The sequence below is a fragment of the Periophthalmus magnuspinnatus genome, chromosome 13 (assembly GCF_009829125.3).
Source record: "Periophthalmus magnuspinnatus isolate fPerMag1 chromosome 13, fPerMag1.2.pri, whole genome shotgun sequence".
NCBI lineage: Eukaryota > Metazoa > Chordata > Actinopteri > Gobiiformes > Gobiidae > Periophthalmus > Periophthalmus magnuspinnatus.
In genome coordinates this window covers 25,796,473-25,816,834 of record NC_047138.1, presented here as the reverse complement: position 1 = coordinate 25,816,834, position 20,362 = coordinate 25,796,473, and positions in this window count along the sequence as shown.

The following is a 20,362-nucleotide window of genomic DNA, read 5'->3' as shown; positions in this document are numbered from 1 at the left end:
TCGTGAGGACTCGAGGCTGTTTAGGGTGACATGCGTTGTTTACGGGGACGGAAAGGCTGCTGTTCATAAGGGAAATCCTTCAATATATATTATTTTTCACCAGTAGATGGCAGATGTGAAACCTGTTCTGCTATGTGGCCAATCTAATTACAGATGGTAACCAGAGGCCAAAGAAGTACTCTTGTTACTTAAGTAAATATACAGATACCATAATACTCAAGTAAAAGTATCACATGAAAAAATCTACTCAAGTAAAAGTATTAAAGTCCCATCCATCCATTGCCGTCCTCTTATCCGGGGCCGGGTCACGGGGCAGCAGTCTAAGCAGGGACTCTCAGACCCTCACCGCAGACACATCATCCAGCTCCTCCGGTGGGACCCCAAGGCATTCCCAGGCCAGCCGAAAGAGTATTAAAGTACCTGTTTAAAAATGTACATAAAGAGTAAAAAGTTAAATTATTTCATGCAAATTTTGAGATGTAAAAAAGCTTCAAGTGTAGTGATTTGATAAATATTTGTGCTTAATGTTGTTCTACAGAAACAATTGAATCATTGTGGTTAGCACAGCTAAACGGTTCTGTTTAGCTGTGCATGCGACTGAAAGGTTTTTATTCTGCACTCTTCTTTTTTAATGGTAAATTTATGATGACAAAATAAACATGGACTTATGGACTTTTATTAGACATAGTAAAGTGACAGGAAAGTATTTGAGAAGTGACAGGAAAGTTTTTTTGTAAAGTAATGCGAAAGTTCTTAAACTGAGCAAGACAGTGTTTAAAGAGTGAGAGAGAGAGTTTTTAAAGGGTGCAAACGAGTGGGTGAGAGAGTTGCAGATTGAGTGATTATTTATGTTTTGATTTGTGTGATTTTAATGTCTTTCTTATTCTGTAAAGCACTTTGAATTACCTTGTGTACGAATTGTGCTATACAAATAAACTTGCCTTGCCTTTTTTCTTGCTGTTTTTCTTCCTATATTTCTATTTGCTCAAACCATGAATGTGTGAAAAATAAACCCCTCAGCCCTTTTAGCAAGTCTCAGAAAGAAATAAAAAACACTTTTCAGTCTTGTTCAAAAAATGCAGTGGAGTTGAAAGTACAAATATCTGCTCTTAAAATGTAGTGAAGTAAAAAGTATCCACTTTAAAATTTACTTAAGTTAAGTACAGATAGCTACATTTTTACTTAAGTACAGTACTACTTTTACTTTATGTTACACCACTGACTTTAACACTAAATTGCTTCTAAACTGTATCCATGGTTTATACAGCTTTGTCAGGTGTAATTGTCTAAGACTATCACCCACAGCAAGTTGGGTCCCATGATTATATTCTTATTCTTTGTTTGATTTTGCATGTTCTCCCTGTGTCACTACACCAACCAGAGATCAAGACTTGGGCCCATAAAATGCCCTATAGTAGCCCACGATTGCTTTATTTGCAACATCCTCCACCAATGTCACGTGCCAGAGACATTTTCCTATGAAGGACAATTACAAATCTTTGTCCACTGATCCGAAGGTTGGTGGTTTGAATCCCACTCTCGACAAAAACATTGTTAGTTGAGCAGTCAAAGATTCACTGACCCACAAGTTGGAGGTTCGATTCTAGCTCCCCTAGATCAATGTTGCCATTGTCCTTGATACACCTTGCCCCCATGTATGTATGAATGTGTGAGTGAATGGATGAGTGGTTCCTTGATGTAAAGCACTTTGAGTGCCTTGAAGGTTGAAAAGCGCTATATAAAAATGTGACAATTTTTTCACAGATTACTTTATAATGCATTTGACCTATAATACCATTTTATGGACACTCAGGATATTTCCATTGCATTCATTCATTCACTCCACAACTGGTGATGGTAAAGTACACTGCCTGGCCAAAAAAAAGACACCACCTGGATTTAACTAAGCAAATAGGTACGAGCCTCCTCCAGTAGATCAGGTCTAGGTTCAGCAACAGTCTGTGCTCAAAGAATGAGGTCAGCTGACTACCCGAATATACTGAATGACCAGGTTATTCCATCAATGGATTTTTTCTTCCCTGATGGCACAAGCATATTCCAAGATGACAATGCCAGTATTGTGAAAGAGTGGTTCAGGGAGCATGAGACACCATCCACCATCATCAATGCAAGATCTTGGTGAAAACTTAATGCAACACTGGATGGAAATAAATTTTGTGACATTGCAGAAGCTTATTGAAACAATGCCACAGCGAATGTGTGCTGTAATCAAAGCAAAAGGCAGTCCAATGAAATATTAGAGTGTGTAACCTTCTATTTGGTGGCAACTTTTTTTTTTAGCCAGGCAGTGTACTTTAACCCTAACTTCCCTGGGGTAGACTGACTGAAGCAAGCCTGCAAATTTGCATCATTGGCCCTCAGAACAGCACCAATCACTCATACACACACACACACACAACCACATATCATACTAGGCCAAGGTGGTGTGAACATGTCTTGCCCAAGAACATGACAACAGTATGCACTACAGCCACTGCCGCCGCACTACGACACCTGGTATTCCAAGCAGCCTTTCATCCAAGAACTAACCAGGGTCAAACCTGCTTAGCTTCCGAGTTCAGGCTAGATTGGACATTCATGAGATAGTATAGTTAGTCCTAAAGGTCCTATAATGTCCCAAGTCTTCCTGCTCAACATCACAGCAAACTTAAGCATGATGAGGAGTACGGTCTGTAGCTTGGCCAAAGTGTGCAGGGCTCTTTACATCCCATTAGCAGTCTCTAATCGGGAGCGTAATTGACTGAAGGTTGTTGAAGGATAATGCTCCTCCTAAGCCCCGCCCCTTGCTCCATCTTTAAGAAATCCAATAGTTTTTCTGGCAAGCTAAAAAGCGTGGATATAAAAAGAGGGGATTTGGCTCAGCTCTGTGCCAGTGTTTTAAGTGAAAGGGAGAGTACAGGGAATAACAGATGAGAAGAACAGCAGAGAGAGAGAGAGGAAATATCTGTAAAATAACATCTGCTGTGTGAGATAGGAGCTTCCAAGTGTAGTTCATATACAGTAGGTTAACAAGTTATGTCTGATCTTTCCCAGTGTCCAAAGATATAGGTGAAAAATGTTCAGTACGTTTTTGTTTAATATTGATACTTGCAGCTGATGTCATCAACATTCCCTGGGGATGTGATGCTAAACTGTAGGCACTGCTCTATCTGAGGCTTATTAGACTTTAAAGGTCCTGTATTATGCCAAATTGACTCATGTAAGTTTTTAGCCATGTTAAATGTTACCTCCTCAAAAACATGCCTGAGTCAATGATTTCTTTCATTCACACAGTCTGAGTTTTTCATTATCGCTAAGTGTCTATACAGCTCCAAAGCTCAAAATGCTCTGTTCCACCTTGTGATGTCATGAAGCGGTAGTTTTAAAATTAATAGCTACCTTTTACCTTTTATTCAGTAGAGGTGAGCATTTCCAGGGTTGAAAGAATACAAGTGATTCTAGTGAAGGTGTATGGATTTTAAAAACACAATGGAGGACTTCCTGTATTACCACATTACAACACAGAGTGTTTTCAGTTTGAGAGAAGAAGTCATATTCCTTCCTGTTTGTTTTTGTGTGTAGGCAACACGGTGGCTGAGTGGCAACACTCCTGCCTCACAGCAAGAAGGTTTGGTTTGATCACCGGGTCGCCCAGGCCTTTCTGTGTGGAGTTTTGCATGTTTCTCCCTGTGTCTGGATGGGTTTCCTCCGGGTACTCTGGTTTCCCCCATCAACCAAAACATGAACGCCCTTTGAGACAACTGTTGTTGTGATTTTGGGCGTTACAAAAATAAAATGAATTGAATTGAAAATTAATATGTTGTAGTTCAAACTAAATATTTAGGCTAAGCTGGATTGTGCTGTGAAACAAGTCACTGAAATATTACAGTCACAAGTTAGCTAGCATTAGCCAACAGTTTTTCAGTAAGCCACTCTCACTTTTCTTATTGAAACACACCTAAACGATACCATAAAAGCTTGTATTGATCACAGGATCCTGAAAATGTGTTGTTTAAATACATTTTTTTCTTGAGTTTTTTGCCAATTTTCAAAAAAAAGTTTGCTAATTGTTGGTGCTGGTTGCAACAGACAAGTGAAAATATAATTGTATAACTGTATATACAAATGGACATACAGTGGCTTGCAAGTATTCATCCCCCTGGAACTTTTTCACATATCGTCACGTCATAACCACAAATTTAAATACATGTTCTTAGCATTATATGTGAATGAGCAACACAAAAGGGCACACAAGTGTGAAGTGGAAGGAAATATTTTACAAGATTTCCAAATTTTTAAAAAATAAAAAACTTAAAAGTGCAGTGTGCAAAATTATTCAGCCTCCTTTTTCTTGAATGCAACCAATTGCTTTTAGAAGTTGCCTAATGATTTTGGAAAGATTGAATGTTAATGTAATGACTAAAAGCGTCCACCTGTGTGTAATCTTGTCTCAGTATAAATGCGGCTGTGCTGTGACGGCCACAGAAGTTTGTTCAGAGAGTGTTGTGGAGCAAACCACAAAATGAAATCAAAGGAGCACACCAAACAGGTCAGAGAAAAAGTTGTGGTGAAGTTTAAAGCAGGGCCTGGATCTAAAAAGATTTCCCAAGTGTTGAACATCTCAAGGAGCACTGTTCTACGACAGAGTATAAGGGTCACTTAAATAAAAAAAAAATTATGCGGGCGCTACGAAAAAAAAAAGTAATAATATTACGAGAAAAAAGTTGTAATATTACGAGAATAAAGTCGTATTTTTATGAGAGTACAGGCTGCTGTGCGTGAATGAGCCAGTGCGTTATATGTTATGGAAAATTTGGAGCATTTTGTTCAGATAAACTTTCAACTGTGGTTTATGCACGATGAAATACTGTGTCTTTTAGGCCACCGTCACCACACTATCATCAGTATAAGTACTTTGAAGGTACACTGCAATCATTTGAGTTTGTTTAGTCGGAGGAACCATACAGATTTGGAAGAAATTGCTATATCTGAACAAAATGCTACAAAGTCTTCAAAACGCACTAGTCACTCATTCACACACAGCAGCCTATATTCTCATAAAAATACAACTTTATTCTCGTAATGCTACGACTTTATTCTCGTAGCACCCGCATAATTTTTTTATTTAAGTGACCCTTATACTCCGTCGTACTGTTCAATCCATCATGAAATGGAAAAAAGTATAGCACAATTGCAAACCTACCCAGACATGGTCGTCCACCAAAACTTACAGAACGAACAAGAAGAGCACTCATCAGAGATGCAGCCAAGAGGCCCATGGTGACTCTGGAAGAGCTGCAGAGATCCTCAGCTCAGGTGGGGCAATCTGTTCACAGGACAACTATTAGTCATGCACTACAAAAATCTGGTCTTTATGGAAGAGTGGCAAGAAGAAAGCCATTGCCATTTGCTGCAATTAAAGCCTTTTGCTGGCTTTAATTGCAGGAAAAGGTGGTTCCACAAAGTATCGACTTAGGAGGGCTGAATACTTTTGCACACTGCACTTTACAGTTTTTTTTCCTTTTTTTTCTTTTCTGTTTTTTTTTTATCTGGGAATGATTTATAATTTTTTTCTACTTCACACTTATGCACCATTTTGTGTTACTTATTCACACAAAATGCAAAAAAAAAAAAAAGGAATTTGTGGTTGTGACTTGTTAAAATTTGAAAAAGTTCCAGGGGGATGAATACCTTTGCAAGCCCCTGTATCTAATCTGCTGGCGGCTGCATTCCAAATACAAAGTGAGCATTCCAGCTCCATCGACTCTGACTCCAATTCACTTTCTATTGAAAAACTGTCGCCCCTGCTGTCAGGATCATCATTTGGTCTTAAAATGTTCATATTAACCTGCTCTACATTGTCCAGGTGTTTTAATTTTTTTTTTTTGTCCACGAATCAAGATATGAACAATAACAACAGACAAATTAGGTGTGTTCTTTCTCAGGATGTTGCTCCCGCAACAGGTTTGATTCACTGCATTAAGTGTCCGCTCTCTGCTAAACCAGCGGGAAAGGACGTTACCTTCAACCACCTTACTCAGGATTGGTTGCTATGATACTCATAGTCGGAATTCCAAATATGGAACTTTATTCCAAATTCGCCCCTATAACTGCTAGCCTCGATAAGCTTCATTTGACTGAAGCCGAATGCTATGGGTTACGCCACACTCCCTTAGTCCACTTTTTTATACAGTCTTCACCTACATTTCAATCTTCCAACTTCAGCGGTTTTCAGCATAGACCTGTAGAATATAATTATGCACAAACAGCCTTAAGCAATGTCCCCAATATGGCCTCGGTGCCTCGGCAACCCCCTCTGCAGACCTCATTTAAGCTGATAAGAGAAGCAAGAGGAGACATTAACTACAAATTTCTTCACCAGTAAAATGGCAAATTATTAATACAAGATACAATTTCCAGGTGACTTGCTAATAAAAAATGAAGTTGGAGCTCATAAGTGATAAGAAAGTTATCTAAAGTGAGAGGTGCTGTTGAGATTGAAGCATGTTTTAAAATACTTAGATGCTAAATAAATGAGTAATGAATCCAGTGCTGGATCTGTCATGGCTTGTTAAAGAGTAAATTACTGACTAAGTATTGCAGATAGTGTTCTTCAACTTTTTTGCAACTTTGCAGTACCATGCTTCTGTAAAGAAAACAGCCGAATGCAATCCTCTGTTAAATATATTTGTTTATTCTTTTCAAAAACAAAATAAAAAATGGTTGCCTGTGACATTTACAAATGACTATAGCTCAGTTGGTAGAGTGTTTGTCAACTGATCCAAAGGTTGAGCAGTCCGATCCACTGACCCATGGGTTGGCGGTTCGATTCCAGCTCCCACAGATGAATGCTGTCGTTGTGTCCTTGGGCAAGACACTCAACCCACCTTGGCCCCAGTGTCTGCGTACACAAGTGTGTGAATGGGTGAGTGGTTCTTTGATGCGCTTTAAGTGCCTTGAAGGTGAATTTCTTCTTCCAAGGTTTAGACCTCTTGATTACATAACCCAAACTGTATCATAGACAATTAAACATGGCTGAATCTTGATTTGTCTGTCTCTTGATGAATTGGCCAGCCCCATTGGAAAACTATGGAAACACTTAGAGGATGACATTCAAATCATGGTTTATTTTAGTCTTTACTTATGTGGTGGCCTTTTCAAATGACCAACTTCCTATAGTGTAACTTGATTAATCTATAAATGATGTTGGTGCAGTCCTTTTCTATATCTGGACACTATTATTACTCTTCTTATTCTTCTTATTGTTATTTTTTTTTCTTATGTATATTTGTAAAGGGAGAGGGACATATTAATTAACATTTAAAAATGTAAAGATGTAAAGATTATAGCCAAGGTGGCTAATTTCCATCTTCAGTCCCTCGGCAGGTTGATGTTAAACAGTCTACTTCACAGGGAAGAGAACAGCAAGAATAACACAAAAACAAATGTAACACACCAGCACACTATGCACACAACACACCCTCTGTGCAGACAATTATAGAACATTTCATTTGAAGTTAATTAAAAGTTAAAACAACAACCTTTCAATATAAAATTTTCATTTTGTTATACATGGTGACATATTTGACCCTCGAACAACCACTGCTTTCTTTCTTTCTTTCTTTCTTTCTTTCTTTCTTTCTTTCTTTCTTTCTTTCTTTCTTTCTTTCTTTCTTTCTTTCTTTCTTACAGTGATGGAAAAATATACATACACATTTTCTTGAGCAAAAATTATTGTTGTTATTCCTTTAACTCCTGTCTCTGTTACCATGGACACAAGTTATAATCCAGCTCTCAGTACATGAAAGAATGAAACAATATTTTTTTGGGATCAATATGTATTGCATGTACATTTTCTTGGCATGACTGGCAAAGTTTTGCTTCTTTTTTGGATATATGATGAGATTTAAGCAGTAAGAGGTTGAATTAATAACTTCTATGACTCTTTACAGATGCAAACTAAGAACTAAAGTGTTTTATTTGGCTGTTTATTTATTGCAGCTCATGATGCAGCTCATTTTAAAGAATATTGTTCATGTATATAATATTTTTTTGTAGTTTAAATCTGGTCATGGGTTTTTCTGTCAGTACCATAAATTAGTTTCAATATTGTCTTTTATCGTCTATATTCACTTCAGCGATATATCGGACTTCAAAATTTGTTATTGTGACAGACCTACATCTACGTTGGTATGCATTTTTGACAAACCCCCTGCTTAGTACCCAGGATAGTGCTAGGTTGAAGGGGTATACTGTAGGAAACTCAAACAGACAGACAGAAAACTCAAATAGTACAACCATCTTTGTCCACTCCATATGAAGTGCCTCCACTCTGCTGAAGTATCCCGCTCCTCACTGACACAAATCAAACACACGGCGACAATTGTAAATATATTTGTCCATTGGTTCTAGTTGAGCTGCCAGAGCTGAGTCAGTGTACTCCAGCTAAATGAATACAGTCACTATGGAGATTTATAATGGGGCCGATTACAGCATCTACAGCTCTGTATCAATCAGACGCTAATATGACTTCATCATGAGGGAGTGAGTAAGCATCTCTCTGAGTGGCAGCGGGAGTGCAAGAGACTATGAAGGAGAGGGAGGTGGAGGGAGGGAGCGAGTGGGGGGTGAGAGAGAAGGAGGAAAGAAGAGGGGAAGAGAAAAGACAAAAAGAGTGGGTGGAGAGGGGATAGACAAAGAGGGACGAAAACACAGAGAGAGAGAAAGATAAAGAGAGAGAGAACGAGGTGAGAGGGAGAGAAAGGGAGAGTGAGGTGAGGGGGGGTGAAAGAGAGAGATGGTTAGGGGGAGAAGGGAAGAGAGAAAGGGGAAGAACGTGAGAGAGACAGGGGAGAGAAAGAATAGACGGAGAGAGACAAAGAGAATGGGAGGAGAGGGAAAGAAAGAGAGGGTGGGGGTAAGAGAGGGGGTGAAAAGAGGAGGACGGAGAGAGGTGGGAAGGGGGAAAGAGAAACAGGGGATAGTGAAGGGGAAAGATAGTATGCGAGAGAAGAAGAGAGGGAGCAGGAGAGGGAGGGAGAGAAAGAAAGGATTGGGTGTGAGAGGGGGATCTAAAGGGGGAGTAGGAGGTCGATGGGAAGGGGGTGAGAAAAGAGGGGAGAGGGAAGGGGAAAGATTAAGCCAGAGAGAAGGAGGGGGAGAGAGGGGTGAGGGAGGGTGAAAAGGAGGAGAGGGAGAGAGAGAATGGAAGGGGGAAGAGAGAAAGAGGGGAGAGGGAAAGGGAATGTGAAAAACGAAGCAGAGGGGGGAGAAAGAAGAAGAGGAAAGAAGAGAGGGAGGATGAAAGCAGGAGGGAGAGAATGAGATGAGGGGGTGTCAAGCTGGGCCAAAGAATGACGGCATTGATATAAATCAATAAAAAGATGAGAACACTGTGAAACTTGTGCATTATTTAATTGCACAGTAAAATATAGCATCATAATTATTTTTCAGGGACTTGGTACTATTGAATGTTCTCAGTGGTGTCAGACAAAGTTAAGGTACTGAAACTGAAAAAAAATAGTTTATAAGGCATTTGTGGAAAAAAAACAAACAAACACACACAGACACACACACACACCCACACACACACACACACACACGCACACATCTCACCACCTGATTTTCCCATGGTGCAATGGCATGCAGATATAGAAACTAAATTTTGTTCAATTTACCATATCCTTGTACTTTTTTATGTACTTTAGTCTTTGAAATTGTCTGAGACCAAATCCCTCCTAGAGTTTATTTACCACAATTGGAAATGTTTCAAAAAATATTTCAATTCAACCTCTGCTCCCTCTATACAATTTGATTCAAACATTTAAAGACATGCCAGTCAGAAACGCTCATCAAAGAATGTAATCTGGCTCCCAACCCCGCTGCTGTCTGTCTGCGGCGTCTGCTTATGTGGATGGTGATTTCAGTTTGTTATAATTGAATTGGCAAAGACTCTGTTGTTTCTTCAGAGCACTCAAACCTGGCACGCGTGACAGCATGTTGATTTCAAATTAGGCACAGGACCATAAGAAATAAAACTGACTAATTAATACATTTTAATATACTTCAATAAAATAAATGTGTTCACTTAAAGGGCCCCTACCTGATTTTTCCCCCTTGTATTTGAGAAAAAATGATCTTGCCCAAATAAAATATATTTCATAAGCAGCTCTTGGGGTCAAAATAGGTATTCTGAATGGTGTCTATATTAAGTGTTTTATTGTCCTCAGGAAGTGCGTGTTAGCATATTAGTTGACGTTACCTTGACCGTAACAGCAGAACTCCCCATGTATTTAAGCAAAAATGATCTTACCCCAGTGCACATATATCGTATAAGCAGCTCTTAGGTCAAAATAAGTGTGCCTCATGGTGTCTACATTATGAAGCATTTTATTGTCCTGAGGAAGTGCGTGTTAGCATGCTAGTTGTTGTTAGCTTGACCATGACAGCAAAACTCCCCATGTATTTGACCAAAAATGGTCTTGCTTCAGTACAAATATATTGTATAAGCAGCTCTTGAGGTCAAAATAAGTGTACCTCATTGGTCTATATTATGAAGCATTTTATTGTCCTCAGAAAATGTGCATTAGCATGCTTGTTGTTGTTATTTTTACCGTGACAGCGAAACTCCGCTCTGGTCTCTGAGAGTTGTGAAGAGTGCTTATAAACTCATTGTGGTGAATGATAAGAAATGCTGAGAATACATAAGGTAAGTGAGGAACAAGCAGTGGGCAAAGCTTATCTTATACCACTGCTGATCCAATTGATACATACATTGATACATTTTCAGACAATGATGCAAAGGCGCAGTACCTCAATTTTACAGAACTACATCATTTTAAATGGTTTGCAGTGGTCCAAAATTATTACGAGCGTCCTAATTATTCACCACAGTGAGTTTATAAGCGCCTTTGATGACTCCCAGCTAGAGCCATCATGGTAAAGCTAATGACTAGCATGCTAACACACACTTCCTGATTATTGGAAATAAAATTATTTGGATGCCAACAGTACACAGCGCACATATTTTGACCTCAAGATCTGCTAATACAGTATAGCTCTACAACGGCAAGACAAAATGAGCAAAAACATCAGGTATAGGACCTTTAATGCTCAAAAACAAATGTCCTTTTTATCATTATTTCAAGACATTGTTAAGTTTTAAAAGTAAAGTATCTGTTTACAGTGGTATCAGTTTACATTTGTCAGTTTGGTAACAGTGTTGTTGATGTAAAATTGATTTCTCTCCTAAAAGTATACAATGTTTACTTAAGGTAAAAGTAAACCATGAGGGAAAACGACACTTTGGCTTCAACAGCAAAACTTTTCAGCAAAAGCATAAATCTATTCTGGATGTATTAGTGAGGCTTAGGGCCAGTATGAGAATGTTTAATGACAGAATCCTCTCAAAGCTCTCTGTAATATGTTTCTGTAAAAGTGGCCAGAATGTATTTCTTATTTGAATCTACAGAGGCCTGAAAAGCTTTGAGGCCACAGCCAAAATGAATCCAGCATTTGTTAGAGAAAGTATTAGGTCAATGACAGTCTAATCATACCTGATGGCGACCAAGAGAGTGACAGAGCCTTTTAGCTTCTGGTTATGGTTAGGTCTTTAAAGTTATTAAAGGTACATTTACACTTCAAATACGGAACCAAACCAGGACTAAACCTGGAACTAAACCTGGACTAAAGCCGGAACTAAATCCAGAACTAAACCTGGAACTAAACCCGTAACTAAATCCCTGGAATTGTATTTTGTTTCATTCACACATGTTTGGATAACCCTTTATTATTATTTTGACTACACGTCTAAAGCTGAAAATGCCCTGTTCCACTTTGTGATGTCATGTAGTGGTAGTTTTCCAGTTAACAGCTACATTTTACCTTTTTGTCTGTAGAGATTGGCAATTGCAGGGCTGAAATTATCCGAATGATTCCAGTGGTGTGTGGAGTTTAAAAGCACAGTGAAGCACTTCCTGTATTAACACATGGCATTAAAAGGTGGAACAGAGTGTTTGTGTTTTAAACATGTGTAAATGAAACAAAACACGACAGGTATGTTTGTGATGAGGAAACATTACAACAACTGATCAGAAAATAGCACAATACAGGCCCTTTAAGTTACATCACAGCATCTGCATTAATGTTGATGACTTTGTTTGGTTTCTATGACAACATATGGAGAGCTTTATGGAATGGACTGGTTTAAAACCTGCGTGAGCCCAGAGCAGATGACAGACAGATGATTGTGATATGTGTATAGATCATGTGCCTGTGCAGTGGTCTGTAGACTGAAGCCGCCCCCCTCACACATGTTAAAACACTCACTGATGGTGGGAGTCAGTGTGTGTGTCTGTAACTTGAAGAGCACAAATGATTTGAACATGAAGTGATTTTCCACAAAGATGATTCAGGCCAAAACCAGATTTACCTTTCAACAGCAGAAGGAACAGTTCTCATAAGACGGTTCTCATCTGGAGAGAGAGGCCAAGATGTAAAAGTACGATTCATTTATCAAGAGATTGGAACTCAAAGGTGTGAGGGATATTCTACAGACTTCACAAAAATTCAAAAACATTCAAAGTTTTCATTTCTTTTTACTGGATTTAAAGACGCAGTATTTAACTTTTCTGGTAGAGTCCATCACCTGCTTTCCTCCACGGAGATGTTATGGTTTTGTGAGGTATGTTCCTCAGTATGGCATTCCAATTATCTCCATGATGACAAGCCACCAGGCCAGGTTATGGGTTTATGGAGAGGCGAGCAAAGCAATAACATCTTCATGGAGACGTAAGTGACTGACTCTCCTCCAGAAAAGTTTCATAATGCGCCTTGAAGATTGGATGAGTTCTCAAAAAGGACTAGATCTTCCAAGGTTCAAGAATCAAATCCTGGACCATCTTGTTGTGAGATAGGGCTGCTAAGCTCCACCATTATAATGTGTTGTTTCTCTCATAAAAGCAGAAAAAAAAGCTTGTTTACCAAACTACTAGAGAAAGCAATTTTTACTAAATCAGATATAGAAAACTGTGTTGTCATTGGCATGCAGGGTCTTACCACAACCTCCTTTAGAGTCAAAATATACTGAAATACCTGGATAATATTGTGAGTGTTGTTTTGAAGATATGCAAATACAGTATATCATATTGAGTATATCTAAATTGTATAAATGAAATTAATAATTAAAATGCTGTGTTGAAACCTTCCAAACAAGGTTATTGCTGTAAGTAAGAATTCATTTTGGCATTTTATTTTTCATTTGTCTGATACTTAAACTTCAACAAATACATTCAAAGAGGTTAAGGTTAAGGGACACTTTTTTGTTCCCATAAGTGGTTGGTTGTTGTGTCAGAGTTGTGTTTTGTTTCATTCACACATTTTTGGACAACCATTTATTATTAGTCTGTCTGCATCTCCAAAGCTCAAAATGCTCTGTTCCAACTTGTGATGTCATGAAGTGGTTGTTTTCAAGTTAACAGTTACCTTTTGTTCAATAAGGATGTGCAATTCCATGGCTGAAATTATCCAAATGATTCTTGTGTAGGTGTTTGGAGTTTAAAAACACAGTAAAGCACTTCCTGTATTACCACATGACATCAAAGGTGAAACAGAATGTTTTCTGTTTGAGAGAAGAACTCACAGTTTGTGTGTCAAACGTGTAAATGAAACAAAACACAACTCCAGGTATGTTTTTGATGAGGCAACATGATAACATAGATCAGAAAATAGTATCACATAGGTCCTTTAAGTAACATCACAGCATCTGCATTACTGTTGATGACGTTGTTTGGTTTCCATGACAACATATGGGGAGCATTATGGAATGGGCCTATACATTTAAAGAGGTTAAGGTCAAGGTATACTTTTTTGTCCCCATAGGGAAATTTGTTCTCTGTATCTGACCCAAACACATGGTCTGCAGTGCTAGAAGGTAACGAAGTAAAAGTAGTAAAGTACTGTACTTATGTAAAGTACAGATATCTAAAAATTTTACTTACATAAATTTTACTGTGGATTTACTTTTACTTCACTGAACTGGACTGAAAAGTAAAAAGTAATTGACTAGTATTAGTATTAGTACTAGTAGTAAGTATCCTTTTCGATTTCAACCTTCGGCTTTGAGCAAACAAAAATAAATACGCAAAATTCATGAGAAAAATTAAGAAATGGATTTGTATTGTTAGCGTTGACCAAAATATGTCCCATTTTTGAAACAATATCACTACATTTAACTCTTTTTCAAATTAACAACATATTCTTTTGCATTTTACTCCTAAAACACATCTTTTAAATAGTGACTTAAATACTTTTACTTAGATTTTTTCATGTGATACTTTTACTTAAGTAAAAGTACAGATACAGAACCCAGAAAGTTAATCAAGTAACAAAATTGAGTATTTCATCCACCATTGACTGTCTGAATATCATTACCAAATATCATTTTTGCCACCATTATTTAACAGAGACCAACTAAACACTGTATAATACTGCAAGACTAAAAGAAAAATTATGAAATACAATTGACTAGACTTTTAAATCAGTCTTGACAACAATAACAAGCAGCAGACAGCTTTTATAATCACTCTTTTGCTCCAGAGCAGAGGCGGTACATAGTGATGGGACATTCAGCTCTTTTATGGGATTTGGGGTGACAGTAGCTCAGTTGGTAGAGTGTTTGTCCACTGATCCATAGGTTGGCGGTGCGATTCTAACTCACACAGATGAATGCTGTCATTGTGTCCTTGGGCAAGACACTTAACCCACCTTGCCCTCAGTGTCTGCGTACACTGGTGTGTGAATGGGTGAGTGGTTTCTTGTTGTAAAGCGCTTTGAGTGCCTTGAAGGTAGAAACGAGCTATAGAAAAATGTGACCATTTACCATTTGAGTCTTTTGTATCCGGTAATTTCAAAGACTGGCTCGTTTACTATTTATTTATATGCCAAAGTGAGAACTTATTTTAACAACAAACTAATCACAGAGAGAAATGACCTAGGTTTAAAAGTGTCTAAAACTGAGAGTGGGAGTGTGTTTACCCTTTCAAATTATGCATCATCTAAATAAAATGTTGCACTACAATAATAATAAGGGTTGGTTCAGTGTTAGTCAGGATCAAAATGCATTAAAATTAGAAAAAGATTGGTCTCTTTCCAACTGTTCACATTAAGGAACTGTTTAAAAGTGCTCGTTCACAAATGTCACATCTCTAGCAACGAAGTAAATGTTTTCTTGTAAGTTTGCCTAAGAGGGTTTTCAGACTGAGAGCATTAAGAGCACTCACAGCTTCAGGAGCAGGATTACACCGGCCGAAGGAAGGGCCAAAGAGAGAGAGTGGGGGCGGGGGGGATTATGGCAAAAGAAGGAAACAACGAGCCACTATTATTTAATTAACAACAAATATCAGGAGAACATGTGTGGTCAGTGTAACAGGGGCAGTGCCAGGGAGAGCTTGAGGGGGCACTAGCCTCCCCTAGAATGGCCGATGCTCCTCCATAGCGCCCCCAAATATTTTTGCCCCACTTTCATAACACATCCAATCTCGACCAAAATTGTTAAAATGGCAACTACGGGATCTTTAAAATGAAACTATAATAATAATAATTATATATATACAATTGTTTAAAACAGTGAAGCAAACATAGTAGGGGGTACTAAGTGAGCATCGACATTGTAGACCTTAACACCCCCCTAGCTCCTCCAACCAAAAATGGCTGGTGGCAGCTAGTTTTAGAGATTTTGTCCCATTAGAATTATAAGCTTCTATCTGTGTTCTGGGTAGTTCTGAGGTTTTGAGGTATAAGGCTAGTGGCTAGTACGCAAGCTTCACTAAGCCTGTCACAATAGCACATTTTGAAGTGCAATATATTGAGGAAGTAAATATAGATGATAAATGATAAAACTCTTACTCATTGAAACTCATTTATGCCACTAGCACAATAACCCAAGAAGAGATTTAAAGTTTAAAACTATTCTAAATCTACAATATTGTTAAAAAATCAATCAACAGCAGAATTAACTTACTTTACATCTGTAATAAGACAAAGAAGTTATTAATTCAAACTTTTAGCATTCCTGCTTCTGAAGAGTGCAGACGCAAACCTTGCTTGCTCATGCTGCTTCCTTCTCTACTTTCTTTTTAAACATTCCTCTTCCAGTGCTGGAAGATTTGTTTACTTATAATTTTCTTTGAAGTAAACCAAGACTTTTGAACCATTTTTACATTTTTAAACTAAATTTCTGACAAGCCAGCGACATGTCCAGGGGAAAAAAAACAAAGGAATTCTTTCTGTGAATGCTGTCGGTACTATCAATAACAAATTAATGAGCTACAAGCATGGATATTTGTTTTAGAATCTGAAAAAAGGACTTCACCGGACACTCCCTGTGACTTGCAGTGGTAAGCAACCCACAGTTACTGTCAGAGAAGAGGGTGAAAAAACTGATACTTTCAACTTAAACCTGAGCAATACAGTGTCTTTCCAAAACTTTGTAAAGCCAAGAATGCCAAGCCAAGGCAACAAGTGATAAAAGGCAATGCTATATAGCTACATCACCCAAAATACAGCTTACAAACAGAATTTTACCATTGTCACAGACTGATGTCGATGTTAACATACAAATAGAAAATGGATTTTTGTCACAAAACAAGAACAAGAGCGGCGGCAGAAATGTGATCTGTGCCAAATGTCAAGGTCAGAGATACACTGCTGTTAGGAGACTGTGTTATCAGAGATGTGAGCCACAGAGGAATCCAAACTTGCTCTTATCCCAGTCACACTGTTTCTGAGATTAGGAAACTCCTCCCAAAAGTTTTGTCAACACACCAAGGAGTTAAACAGCTGATTGTGCACATGGGTGCAGTTGACATGGAACAGACTGAAATCTTGAAAAAGAATTTCATTGAATTATTTGAGGAGCTTGATAAAGTGGAAGTTAAGACATGCATTTGAATCAGAATCAGAATCCTTTTATTGCCATCGTTTGTGAACACAGTTCACAAACTAGGAACTTACTTCAGTGATAAAGTGCAACATAAAACACACTGAATAAATACAAATACAAATAAGGGCATGCACAAAGTTAAAAAAGATATGCTTAAAAAAATCAAATGAAATACTTAAATGTAGAAAATATATACAACAGCAGCATCAGAACAACAGTGCAAACATGACCTATTAAAGTGACCGGTGTTATAAAGTGTCCAGCTTTGTGCAGTTATTATAAAGTGTTCATGAGACAAACGGCAGAGGGGAAGAAACTGTTCTTATGGCGAGAGGTTCTGGTCCCAATGGACCGTAGCCTCCTGCCAGAGGGAAGTGGCTCAAACAGTCCATGTCCAGGGTGAGAAGTGTCAGCTGCTATACGGCCTGCTCGCCCCCGAGTCCTGGAGACGTACAGGTCCTGTATAGATGGAAGGCTGCAGCCAATCGCCTTCTCAGCAGAGTGCACAATGCGCTGCAGTCTCTGTCTGTCCCTGGCAGTGGCCCCAGCGAACCACACAGTGATGGAGGAGGTGAGGATGGACTCAATGATGGCTGTGTAAAACTGCACCATCATCACGACCGGCAGCTTGCGTTTCCTCAGCTGCCGCAGGTAGAACATCCTGTGCTGGGCTTTCTTGATGAGGGAGCTGATGGTTGGCTCCCACTTGAGATCCTGGGTGATGCAGGTGCCCAGGAAGCGGAAAGACTCCACAGTGGTGATGGGGGAGTCCATCAGGGTGAGGGGAGGCAGTCCACGATCATCTCCACTGTCTTCTGGGCGTTAAGCTCCAGGTTGTTGCTGCTACACCAGGACACCAGCCGGTCCACCTCCCTCCTGTAGGCAGACTCATCGCCGTCCGAGATGAGTCCAATGAGGATGGTGTCATCTGCAAACTTAACCACTTTGACGGAGTCGTGGCTGGAGATGCAGCAGTTGGTGTACGGGAGAAGAGCAGGGGAGAAAGTACACAGCCCTGTGGAGATCCTGTGGTAGTGGATGTCTTTCTAGCATAGACAGAAGGAAGATGAACAAATTTACCTGGCTGTTCCAGCTGAACACATGGCTGTTCAATGAATGTGTAGCCAGAGGACTGCCCTACATTGAGAACTTTAATCTGTTCTGGAAACGAGAGGACCTGTTCAATGGAAATGGCCTGAGCACCTGAGCAGAGGTGGAGTGCTGACAGATAACCTCCTCCACGCTCTGAGGCACCAGCCTGGACAGGGTCCTGCGCCAGTGAGAGAAAAGAGGAATGAGAGAAGCATTCCTGCTGCGCCAACCAGAGATCAAGCTAATGTGTCAGCACCATCAGCAGCACCACAACTACAACCACCACCTCCCCCAGCGAAAGAGTCATCACCAGCAGCACCACCACCTTCCCAAGTGAAGGATGCATCTCCAGCATCACTTCCCCCAGGACCCTCATCACAGGCCTTTGAAGCTGCCTGTGACAGCCCCAGCAGTGGTTTCAGCCCCAGCAGCACGCCCATCACCTGCCTGCCCACACACCAGCCCTGGGTCCCCTTTGCTACATCTACTCCCTCTAGGGACTCCTCACTCTTTTTCCTCCCAACCTTCACCTATGGCCCTTCCCAACCATCTAGAAAGCCTCATCAGATCAGGAATTAAGATGGCTCCCCTCACACCTAATATAGGTAATATAGGTATATGTGATCAAGAGTACTGGCATCAACTATGCTGAACTCTTCACCGTACCCACCTATCCCCCCTTATCTTTCACCCAAACTCCCCCTGCTGCACCTCCTTGGCCCTCACCTGGTCGCTCACCCAAACTCCCCCCGGCTCCACCTCCACGGCCCTCATCTGGTTCCTCACCCACGCTCCCCCCTCCTCACCCTGCCTTGCCTTCCCCCAGAACTGTTATCACCAAGAGCTAGGACACACAGGGCCTCTGCTGTCTCAGGACATACAGTCATGATAAAAATAATATCATGCTGAGGCCCTGTGATGGTAATGCAATTCTAGTGGAATCAACTCCACCCAACTTCAAATTTGAATCTGAAACACAAGTAAACAAAAAGGGCGGAGGTGTGTGTGCGTTTTCTAGAGATAATTTGGTCATTAAAGGTTGTCATTTGGGGTGTTTTCATCTTTTGAGTATATTTCCTTTAAAATTGAGCTAGAATAATCACCCTTTTATGAGTTTTATTGATGATTTTACTGAGATAATAATAATAATAATAATAATAATAATAATAATAATAATAATGGGTTACACTTGTAATGCGCTTTACAGGCTTGTCAAAGCCTCTCAAAGCACTACACTATAGTCATTATTCGTTCATTTCCACACTTGGTGATGGTAAGCTACTACTGTAGCCACAGCTGCCCTGGGAAGACTGATGGAAGCGAGGCTGCCAATCTACGCCATCGGCCCCTCCAACCACAACCTATCATTCGTGCACACACCACTTTCATATTAGGCAATGTGGGTGAAGTGTCTTGCCTAAGGACACAACGACAGAACTCGGTCCGAGCGGGACTCGATCCTCCGACCTTCAGGAAAGATGCTTTCAGTCGTATGCCCAGACTTCGATAGTTTAGTCATTACAGGTGATTTTAATGTATATGTGGATAATATGTTTGACAGAAAAGCTAAAGAGCTCAGTTCTGTCCTTGAAACCTCTGGTCTGACTCAGCGTGTCAGCGAGCCCACCCACAACATAGGACACACTCTGGACCTGCTCATTACAAAAGGAATAAATATTTCAATATGTTAGCGTGGTGGCTGTTGCTCTGTCTGATCATTTCTGTGTCTTTTTTGACCTGTCTGTTATTCCCAAACCAGCGACTGGTCCTGCAGCTGTTCGAAGGAGACACATAAATGATAACAAAGGTGTACTGTTCATGGAAATGATACACTTTGAAAATGCCACATGTGATTTGTTGAACTCTGTGACTTCAAGTGTTTTGAATGTTCTGGACACCATTGCCCCGATGTTAGTTAAATGATTAAAGATAAGCAGAAAGTGCCATGGAGGAACAATGACTCGGTCAAGGCACAAAAAGGGAGTGGCAGAGGGCCAAGTGGGAATGGCGCAAGTTAAAGCTCCAGGCTCATAATGAGATTTACAGAGAAAAGATGCACAGGTACAACCACACTTTATGTAGAACGAGGGAAAGGTATTTTTCTGACATTACTGGAAGTTTTAGGAACAACTCTTGTGTCCTTTTTGCAGTAGTAAACAGATTAACAAACCCTCCAGCTCCGCTGCTGTTAGAACTAATTTCCACATCTAAGTGCAATGAGTTTGCAGTATTCTTTAATAACAAGGTTTAGGGCATTAACAATGCCATCAATTCCATAACTCAAATAAAAACCCAGCACCTAGACACTTAGAGCTGACCCACTTTGCACCT